Raw genomic sequence first — 12,285 nt, 5'->3', positions numbered from 1 at the left:
GATGACAAATATAGAATTATCATCATCAACATAAATGTTCAACATACAAAACATGATTTATCCAGAAAAGAGAGAATAATATAATTAGAATCAATCATATTTGAATATTCTACAAATGATCAGAAGAAGGAGACATAATTTCGAACTCACCGGACAGAATTTCTCCAAAACCAAACACTATTCTTGGAAATCGGCTATGTAAGTAAAAACTCATAAGTAGTGATAAGAAGTAATAATAATTGATTCAGAAAATGGGGAATTTGGCCTTAGCCTTGAACATCATTTTGCTTCGGAATTGGATAAAAACGTGCACAATACACTGAATGTGGCTAATTTTGTAGACTCCCCACGTTAACCACCACTTCACCTAACAATGAAGGTTGCTACAAATTCATTCTATCCAAAGTTAGAAACATTAAAAAGGTACACTTGTCCCATATATACATATATAGCTATATTAACACTAATGAGCAATCAGCAAAGTGCAAAGTAAAGGGTGTTTGATTAATTAGTGATGCAAGGAATTTTCATTAGAGCAAACCAATCAATTCTTATTGATGCAATTTTCATTAAAGGGTCAGTCTCAGTTCTTATTTAAAGAATTGAAGTTACTAGAATTTTTTTAGAAGTTGTCTTTTTTATATAATTCTCTTGCTTTATCGTATATAAAAAACAAAAGACAGTAGATCTACCATCTAAAGAGTTAATAACAAACCCTAACTTTTTAATAAGCCCCTAATCTTATCCTTAGAAAGAGAACCATCATTAACAAACAAATTAACAATGAACAAAGCTGATAAACAATCACTACTCATAAAAATTAGAACCTGACAGAGGACGCACAAAGAGAAGGAGGCAAGGAAAATCTAGCGAAGCACAAGGGTGGAGGTCGCCTCAGGTGCGGTGTCTGGGGCTGGCGGGGGTGCGAATTCTGAAACCAGAGGAGACGGTGCACATGCAAGAGGCAGAGCAGTGTGAGCCAGTGAGAGTTGTTGCCTTGGAGTGTGAATCACGATGGTAGAGGTCATCTGAGGTACGAGATTGGAGGTTGGAGTAGTCGAGGTCTGAGACCGGAGGTTCGAAGGTGGCCAGGCAGAGCAGTGTGAGCGAGTGAGGGTTGTAGGTTTGAGCGCGAAGCACGAGCGTGGAGGTTGCCTGAGGTGTGAGGTCGAAGGCGTTAGAGTTCAACTCGGAAGATCAGCGGCGGCCACAGGCAGGAGGTAGAGTACGCAGTAGGAGGGGATGAAGGAGATCAAGAACCCCTGAAACCAAAAGGCAATTCTGACTTCTGAATAAAGGTTGGGTTTTTGGCTCTAACCTAGCTGTGATAGGAGGCGGGAGCAGGATCACTGAAAAAAAAGGGCGGTTTTGAATGAAGTTTAGAATTTTGGCTCAAAGTAAAAAAGAAAATTGGAATTGACTGCTAAAACAAAAAATTATACTTTTTTATAAGATATATATAATTAAAATTATTAAAAAAAATTAATATAATAAAAATATTTGGAATAAATTATAGACAAACTTAAAATATAAACAATATTTTTATATTAAATGTTAAAATTTTTTAGTAAACATTTGAAATTCGTTTGAAAATTGATGCAATTTCAAATACAATTTACAAAATGTTATTTTTGTCCTAAATTTATAGGAAAAAATTTTAGCTACTTCGAAGGATTAGTTATAGTAAAAGAATTTAAAACTAATTATAGACAAATTTGGGATAAAATTAACATTTTTTAAAATGCGTCCCAAATCCGTATGAAATTATCAAGCATATTCAGATGAAATATGGACAAAATATAGTTTTTGTCCAAAATGTGTTGTTAATCTGTATGAAAATTTTGGCGCCATCAAAAAAAAATTGGCGCCAAAATTTGGGACAAAATTTAGACAAATTTAGGACAGAATATATTATTCCAAAACCTCCACTAAAAATTGTTCAACATTTGTCTTAAATTTGTCCGAAATTAAAAAGTCATTTAGACGGAATAAATTTCGTTTGAAATTTTTGTCCAAAAAAACCCTATTTCTAGTAGTGTCATAACATCACAAAAAGCAGTTATAACTAGTATTATTCCAAATCTTATTATGATTGAAGGGCTATTTTCGTTTTTTGCTGAATAACTATAAAAAAAATTCGAAATGCAACTTAATCTGCCATGGAACATTGGAGTTGCAATAAAGTGAGTTGAACACATGAAAACTATATTCTACATCTTAAATAATGCATTTTTGGAGAAAGATAAACGTTTGTTAAAAACATATTGACTTAGTTTCTTATTCTTAGGCTCTTCCCACGATTTCCGTCCATCTCGCTTACAAGAGGCAGTAGAAGAATAAGTAGCCTTCTAACACTTAGTGACATAGTGGGCCCGCCCTCCCTCACCGATCCATTAACGGCGGGGACGTGAAGACAGATGGCGCAAACCGGTTGGACCTGCCCTCTAAATTATGTAAACTTAATTGGATATTGCAAATTCTATGCATGACCCTCCGATACTTTCATGTATAACAGCTCAAGTTTTTCCATCTAGATATTTCTGATTAAAAATTAACTGTTTATTTCAATAGAACAGCTTAGATTCTGCAATCTAGATAGGATTGCTTCACTAATTACCGTTAACTAAAGTTACATGGATAACGGAGAAGGCTTAACTATAACCGTAGTTGTAATGACCGAACCGGCGATGCCAGTTTGGAAAAATAAAACGCCGACCCTTAAGACTGACTAATTCGGCAAACTCTTTTAATAGAAGAATCATTCAACCCGCGCAATCCCTGGCATACAAACTGAACAAAGCCGGCAGGATCCTGTGGTACTTCCTAAAATCCAACAAATGAATTCAGGGGTTGTGGAACCCAGCTCTCGTTGGGAGGTTCGAACACGCATCGCCTCCAAGCTGGGGGGTATTCACCTGTCATTCTATATGCTCATCAATGTATATATTACATAACACAACTAGTTGAATCAGGGACCCAGTAACCCAGTTACCTGACCGGTTGGATACCCGATATGGTCACGGGAACAACGGTAGCAATGCCAAATTAAAATAAAACACGATTCCCGACTAAGGAGTTCGACGGGCATGTGAGCGATGTCGGAGTATGCTCATTAATTGAACCTTTATGGGTAATTTAACCGCACAAGTTTCTTGGCTAACTTGGTCGGTATTTCGCATACAACCAGTGCCTAATTTGTCCTAAATTGTTATAATCAAATGTTTTTATTCAAAAAAAATTATTTATATATATATAACACTAATAAAAAAAAAACAAACTTTTTGCATCCTCTTCATAACTTTACAAATGTCAAACTTAAATTGTTGTCCTTTCACCCCTTCCGCTTTATCTCGTAGAAGTCGTCACAATTGAATACAAAATTGGATATAAGAAATAAACAATATCTCTGACGTAAGAAAATCAAGCAGTAAAAATTAAAATTCAAATACCGTTGAATTTTATAATTAAGGGGCCATTATAATAGTCTTTGCTACGGCACGTTAAAGAATGAACGATGTCGTCTATAACTCCTGCAAATTCTTCATTGTTGTTGATATTATGTTGTTCCGGTAGTTCTGATCAAACGGTGTCGCTTCAACAAATTCCGCTAAAAAAGCCAAAAAATACAACAGTGAAGAAAGAAGGAAAAAAATTAGTTTTTTAAGTTTGGAGTATTTCCCATTACATAATAGAGTTCATATAGCGTGGTTAAATAAAGTGCTTTCAAGTGCTGCATAAAAGTAATCTTTATAGAACAGCGTGAATGATGGGAAGTTATATTGTCCGTGATTACTTTTACTTTCCGCCATAAGCTAACTAAGATTGTTAGGCGCACATTAAAAATGTTAATATTAAAAAAATCATTTTTGTCGTTGTTGTTAACATGGTATATTAACTTTCTTCCCTAGAAAAAATATTTTCTCTATTGCCCTGTAGATTATCCACTCAATTTACTTTAAATGATGTTAATTTCGATACGACAACTATTTATTTATTTTTTAAATGCTCAAATATGATTAAGATTTTACATTTCAGCCTAAAGTGGTAACACTTTAAATTTGCTTACATTCGAATAATTAATATAAAGTCTGATTCAATTAAATTACACCTAACCCTCCTAATAGTCTCACTCAAAATAAATATGAATCTTCTATGTAATAAGATAAAAGGCTATAAAAAACTCTATAACAAACAACTCCTACAAAAAAAATCGGTCGACACCAACATGCTTGCACACAGGTTTTCTTTATGCACTATAGGAAAATCGTTGGTCAAAGGTTTTACTGTATTCGTGTTCAAGTGAACACACGAGTGCGATCACCTGATGTCACATCCTTATATTACCAACGATGAGGTGGTTCCTGACGTCTTTCCATTAACGGGACTTGAACCCACATCCCCTTTCCCCCTAGCTAGACTCCGTGGGCCACCAATGCTCATGTCTTTGCAAGCAAACTGCGTGGGTACACAAGTATTTCCTCGCCTAATCCTAGATGATCCGGAAAGGGCAAGCTTGTCGAATAACGGCAGACGTATCATTCATCCCCAAAAATTTGATGTGACGCGTTTGAAGAGACATTACGCTGTCTTCCTGCCTTTTTGGGTGTTGTTATCGAAAATAGCACTTTCAAAGCTTCCTCAGGAAGTCTCGATAACCATACAAGGGCATTATTTGTTCTGAGTGGGAGAGTAGGAAAAAACGCTCAAAATTTCATTCCCTACATCATCCTACCCCCAAAACACCAGAAAGACTAACTGAGCAACGCTTGTCCGGCCCCAATGGAGCGGAGCATGCAGCAGTTCACATATTTCGTTGTAACGAAGGGACACAACACGGGGGTATACGTCTCCTTTGAAGAAGCCAACAGGCAGATCGTCAACCACCCCGAACCGGAGTACACCGGGTTCAATAGTTACGTCCTCGCACTTCACGCCTATGAAGCAAGGATGGAAGCGCTGCGGGCGGACGATGAGGTAACTATGGAAATTATGGCGGAGACAGGCACAGCGGAATCGCCCCCGCTGCAACCCCAAACGATCCCAACGTCCGACGGACGCGTTGCATCTGTTGTTGGTGGTAAGTCTCTGATATACCTTTCCATGAATGTATACATAATAACCATTTAACAGCTTCGTAACAACGTTCCCATAGATTTATGAGGGATCAAACACCACCTTAGCTTCTTCGTGTTTTGTTTTGATCACCAGGAGCACCATTGATTCCAGCAGATGAGTGTGCGTCGCATCACTTCGCCCTTAGCAACAGCATGGAGCTCTGGCTATTGATGTATTGCTACGACGCTAAAATCCCAAGCCCTTCTTTCTTCCGTGAGGAAAAATTTCACCGCCAGCTGGGACCCATTTATGCAGTCAATGTTATAATCCCTGGAAACCCCTTTGGGCCAGACGTCCAGGCGAAGGGTCGGTACACGTTCCTGGAGAATGACGCGCGGGAGGACGCTGCTTTCAGCATGTTGAGGGTCCTTTTGGCAAATAGTGATAATGAGATCAGAGACTTCAACTACCTTCTTGCTAAGTCCTTGCAGCGGGAAAACGCGCATCTTCACGACGAGATAGCAAGGCTGGAGTCTAAGATTCACATGCTGGAATCTATCTGCGACAATAGCCTTGAATGCATCACCCCGTAGATTGAACGTAAAAGCATGGCAACTACCCAGGCGTACGAGTTTCGTGGTTGCAACTTAGTAAGGTTCACTACTCTTTGTCCCTTGGTAGTATGTGTGTCTTGGTCCTAGTAAAGAAGGTCAATGCTATGTTTGAAGTATTTTGTCCCTCAGCCAACATCTTAACTTGTCCTGATAAAATGAGTCTGGGAAACTGCTCAGAGGGGTGGTTGGTTTGAAAATACTCTCGTGAGCTTTAATAATCAAACGATTGTGTTGTCAAGCATGATTAACTGACATCTTTTGTAGTTCGGCCTAATAATCTATTAAAAGCTCGAAAATTAAATTGTCAGGGCAGCAAAAAAGACCTATTTTTGCTGATGTCTGATATCCTAAGAATATGACAGAAATGTGCGAGAAATGCTCCCAAATTTCAGCTGCTACCACGTATTTGATTTTTACTCACCTTCAGCCTGAAGTAAACAGGGTAATGCGTACTAACTGATCGTTGAAACGAAAAGCATCCAATAATTAGATGTGTAAGTGTGTGGGAACTCCACTGTAGCCTTTATCGTGATATCATTACCTAAGATGATGTGGGAAGGTCATAGAAATTAACAAAAGATAACCACCAGCACCTTAAGATGTGGTGCAATCGTGGACTGTGAATGAGCCAAACTTCAAAAAATGACGAAGATTTTGACAACAAATACCCTGCCACCTAAAAAATACACGATGACCTCAAAACGGATATATGAAATGCAAAAGGCATCAACAAGGATTTAACTTCAAAATGCAATGAAGCACGTCAGCCAAATCAATCACTAAATTTGGTTCCCTCTGGTTGAGAACTACAAGCGACAAGCAGAGAAGATTTTCTACATAATTAAATGCAAACAGGGAAATGATAAACAACTACAAGGAGAGGCATAATTGCTTCAGATGCTAAACGAGACGTGCAAATGTGGAGGACGTAGTACAATAAGTAGTTGAATTCATCTCTCAGCCCTGCTAGGAACTCGAAAACGAGACTAGATGAAATCGTGATGATGAAAAGGAATGGCATGGTTGACAACTTGACACGAAATGTACAAGTAAAATTCCAAGCATAGTTGATTGCTGGATAGATTGCCAACATTCATGCATCCGATGGAGAATGTATTTCTTCCTTGGAGCGAACACTGGGGATGAGATAAATTCAGTTCAACAGGGTTGTTACATATGTAGCAGACCCACATTTCCTCTATAGATCCACCATTCTCTGATGAATGGAGAAATTCGTTCAACGGCAACCTGTCATGCAAGTCACACATTTGAGATAAAAATTGTATAAACGGAAGACCACTGTGCAAAGAGGTGCAAATAACACAACAGACTAGAGGAAAAAAGCTGTATATGGGTAGCCTCCTGTGGTCAGCGAAAATATGTACCTCTACAACAAAATCCTCTTTTTCATGTTGCGCAGAATGTTTCTCCAGAATGTGAAATTTGGCCACATCAAATTGCAAAACGTGTCGTTCATGCCTGACGAAAACAAGATTCCAACCCAAATACCAACCGACATGGAGGCATGACATTCATATTCTTCCTGGTCCGTTCCATATACGTTTGGTGCGCACGCAGCGGTTTGTTGGACCCACCTATATGCCTCCTCCTCATAAAGGCAGTAACAAAGACGTTCACGTTAAAAAGAGTTACTGCGTTGTTAATATCTATGGCGTAACCGGTCGACGGGATAAAAGGTTATAAATCATATAACTTCTAATTTCATGCAGTCGACTTGGATATCGTGCAAACAACAATCGTGTTAGACCGTGTTGGCCACATCACGAGGTTGCATCGAAAGTTTATAAACAGAGACTTACGAAAAGCATGCGGAAACGAATATTATTGGAGCTACCAACTGGGATAAAATAGAAGTAAAATGGAGCAAGAACGAAAATTATAGTGTTTGAATGAACGAGACCTGAGACAAAGCTGTAGAGTTATCGGAACCAAAGCAAGAGTTTCTCGTGGTTTTTAAGTACACAGGAGAATCCAAATTTAAAGCCGCTGAGATCCGTTCGACTGCTTCCGAAATTGATTACTCGAGTTTCAAAGGTTTCCATTATGATCACCATCATATGAATTGGAAAATTATATCCCACACGGTGGTGATCTTCATGGAAACTTATCAAACTTGGATAATCAAGTTCGGAGTCAATCAAATGAATCACCGTGAATTTAAATTTAAATTCCCCGTTGTACTCAAAAACAACGAAATAGTCTTGCTTTCACTCCGATAACAATACAGCTCCGTATCGTCCTTCATTCAAACAAACGCTAAAATCTTTTCTCTTCCTCCATTTTACTTCTATTTTATCCCCGGATGGTAGGTCCAATAATATTCAAGTTTACAAATCCCAGATGCAACAAGTTTGAATTGTTTGCTTCGACTTAAACTCTCAGAAAGGAGACCGCGACAGGAACAAAACCCATGCCAACATATTATAACCAATGTAGTAGGTAGAATACAAAGTGTAACATCACCTGCTTATAGATAAAGCTCTATTTACTCCCACCAAGCTACTAATTTATCCTTCCCTTCAAATAAGGCTTTGAACTGGTAAGGCATGCAGCAGAAAGTGCCTGATGATGTAATGAATGTATAAGTGATTATATTGATGTATGAATGTCAAAAACAACAGTCAACATGACATAGCTGTATAGAAACGACTTTTGTTTTTTTGTTTTTTTAACAACCTAACAGACATACACAGTACAGGAACACAATTAAAATGCATGCCTTGATTAAAAGTTGGTAAAAGAATTAGATTTTTTTTTATTTGGTTTTGCATCGACCAATCCAAATGCGCCTAAATATAATCAGGTTCCTCACTTTGATGTCAAAAAAATGAATACTTACATATATCCTATACTTCACTTGAGGTTCTCAAATTGTGTTGCTAGCTTTCTCTAAGACATTCACAACAAGTTACAATCATCTTCAAGAACCAGGTCTGACAAAGTAACTATCTTTCTTTTAAGGTGTCGGACTGCATCTGTCTCAGCCTCTATCAAAAAGATTTCGGAATAACCAAATTTAAACGAAGTTTGACAGCAACAAACATAAATATCACACACCTGATTGTAGACAGAAGATAGGCCCCACGACTTAGGTAGCAAACCCCAACGGATGATACAACAGATGCAGAGGACGCCATTGATTCTGAATTGTCTTGAATTGGGGTTAGGCTATTTATTATTCCTGATCGTGGCTTGGAACCTTCTACATTCACCCATTAGGATCTTTCTGTCTTCGGATAAGATAACGCAATCTTATCCTGAATCACAACCCTAGCCACCCAATCACACCACTGTGAACACGAACCACAACCTCCCAGTGGATTTCATGTGTTGAGCTTCACATTGCCTCATAAAGCAATAAGACCATATCCTAAAAAAAGGGAGACTGAGCATTGGCATAATCCAATAACACCAGTCTGGCCCAAACTTGAAATAACCCACAACTTGGCCCAGACACAAACTTGGCCACTCCGAACGTTTTATCCGCTGCAACCTGAAACATGGACATGTCACTGATAATCACAAATTATCAGATATTCGAAACAACGTAAAATAACAAAAGCACAAGAAATGAAAAAATTCAAAAACAATGAAATCAAAACCACTTACTGGGAAATTCGAACAAAACTACACCTCATTACACACCAAAGAAAGGAAATCGTTCAATTAATGCGACCTAAGTTGGAGCGTCCAAATACCCACCTAAATACCCACCCCTTGTTTCCTTCGTGCTAAGGCTTTGCAGATGGAAAAGCGCGCATCTTCTGGAAGAGATAACTAGGCTGGACTCGAAGTTACACATGCTTGAATCCATTTGCGACATTAGGCTTGATTGATTGCAGTCCCCCATGGTTTGAAGTAAAGATCATGACAACTACCCACACCTAAACGTATATATCATCTATGCCCTGATCAAATATACGTGGGAAACAGCCAAAAGAGATGGTTAATTCGATAATGATATCGTGTGATGCAATGGCGAGACGATCATTCTTTGAAACCTTATTTACAGGTAAGTTTCTTTCTTTCGCAGAAAATCTAATTAATTTATAGCACAGTGCAGTTTTACGTTGATAGAGGAAGCAAGTTGTGGCGATGTATGATAATCAACCAATAAACAACTAAATGCAGCGATGCATCTATGGTTTCTCAACAACTCGATAGGGGAACCTACTATTTGAAACCATACAACTAACAAGCAGAGATGATTTTCTGCATAATAAAATGAAATAAAAAAAAAACGATTAACAACAAATACTTGAAGAGAAGCATTGCTTCCAGCCAACCTAGCAAACCATCTGTTTCTCTTCTAGTAAACAACTCGCAAAACACATGTTCTGTTCTCTAGTGAAAAAGTGGTGACAGAATCACACGAAATATCCGAATTTGCACCTTCGAGTAACGATAAAGGACAAGGTCCCAGTGTAAAAAAGTTAAAACTTTCCTCTTTGACGTAGTTGACATACGCAAAGCGAAGGACCAAACAAAAAACAATGCAGACAGATACAACATTCCTGGAACGCAACTAAAGGTTGCAGTGCAAATTAACAAAACAGAAAAAGATTAAAAAATAAAAAGGGCAACAACAATCTACACAATCTAGTGAAAAGGACAGCGACGTTAAATTCAATGAGTCTGGAGACCATGCATGGTGCTATGTGAATTGAAAAGGCAAATAACTGTAGAGATTAAACAGTGGTGCTTTGCGAATTGAAATTGTAAACTAATCTACGGAACATAGACTGTGTCAAAACTACCTACTTAACGGACAGAACATTGGATCATGAACAAAATGGGTTAAGTGTAGCTGTAGCAACAGATCAGCATTCACAACACAGGACATAAAGTTTTTGACAAATCGAAATAGCCAATCCAAAGTAACAAATGAAGCATGTCATTCGACCCAGCGGGATTCATTCAAAATCAACAAATTGGACTAACAGCTCCACGTCTGGCTGGGTACTGGAGATCTCAAACACGGCCAGCTTGGGCACAGTTATGTTGCACTTTCTCAAAAATTCCGCCCACCCTTGGCTAATGCTGCCACAATTGCGCCTTCTTTGGCCAACGTATCTTCCGTAGACGGCCCAGACAGATATCTCCCCCAATCTCAGAGTGACCATGACATCGTCGTTGACGTCGTCTCCAAAGTGCGGCACATTCGGCTGCGCAAACCAAAATGGAGAATGATACGGGGTTAAGGGGATGTGTCACAATTTGTTGCAATGTGCATGATGTCAAACACAATTCAAACACAACTACTGAAGATGGCATTATGAACAATTAGTATGCATTGCGCTGCCTATATCCCTAAACAATGCAATTTACGATTTTAACAACAACATACATTACCCACAAATTTCTGTAATGAATATAACTATTTGACAAAAACAGACATTTATTAGCATATTTTAGTAATGAATTTGAAGACAAAAACTGCCCCAGCAGATAGCCAACCATTGACAACAAACACACAGCACAAGACACAACCTATGGCCCACGTAAAAAGCGACATTGGCAAACAAAGTAAGTACTCACGAAAGAGACACATTTGATGCGGACCTGGTTGGCCGCCAATTCACTTTCAATTGAGGGAACAGCAGGGGAACAAAACAGATAATGTGGTCCCAAAGGCTCGACAATGAAACAGGTGTATATATCATGGAGGGGGAAAGCCATTACCAGGAAGTGGATGCCCAAGAGCCTTTTTGTGATGTGCATGATGAATAAGGGGTGGTCGGACTGAAATGTCTGCTCCACCTCAGCTGCAGCTGCGCTCCTAGGGACATTGATACAGCCGGATCGACGCCGGGGCGCTTGAGTAGCGGGTTTACGTTTCCTTGGCACTCTGGGGGGTGTGACGGCGCCGGAGTCATCACAGGACATATCATACGTCCTTTCCACACCGGGTGACTGAAATATCCGAACGCTGAAGTCGTCTCTACCCTTGTGCTTGAACAGAAGAATGTTAGATGGTTGTAGCTTGTTTTCATGGTAGAACCTTTGCCATCCCCTACCGAGAGTGATCTCTTTCCACCCCCTGGGGCTGCATGCAATCTTGTAAGTATGGTTTGACCCATCGGCGACCGTGACATACAGATGGTTGCTATCTTTGGGGAGGAGCCCATTGGGTAATGGCAAACGCTGCAAATAAGGGCACAGGAGCCGCCGGCGTAAGAGTTAAAACAAGATGGGGAGAGTAGAGTGACAAATAATCGCAATAAAAGAATCGGAATCGTTAACCTACCATGGGCCGCGACGGCTCTCCTGCCACTTTGATAACCCTAAGGCAATCACCTTTGGCGGAAGCTTCGGCTATTTGTTCGTCAGGGCACCAACACAGACGAAGAAGGGGATATTCTGAGGAACAAGAACCCGTACAGAGTGGATAGCGTGCGAAACCGGCGGATGTCTTCTGTGAATCTTATCTAATTCATTAAGTGAGGTAACGTACTACGAGATGCAGTGCCTGGAAGAATGTGCCTTCAGCCTTCATTGAAGTCTTCTATTAGAAGCCAATCGGTTTCGTGCCTCATGGGCCACAAATCTTTATCCAGGTGTTGCAAGTCAGATTTTTTAAGTGTAATTGATCAAT

This window comes from Arachis hypogaea, chromosome 20, assembly GCF_003086295.3.
Source record: "Arachis hypogaea cultivar Tifrunner chromosome 20, arahy.Tifrunner.gnm2.J5K5, whole genome shotgun sequence".
Lineage (NCBI taxonomy): Eukaryota > Viridiplantae > Streptophyta > Magnoliopsida > Fabales > Fabaceae > Arachis > Arachis hypogaea.
The sequence above is the reverse complement of the archived record's forward strand: the minus strand, read 5'-3'. Positions refer to the sequence as shown.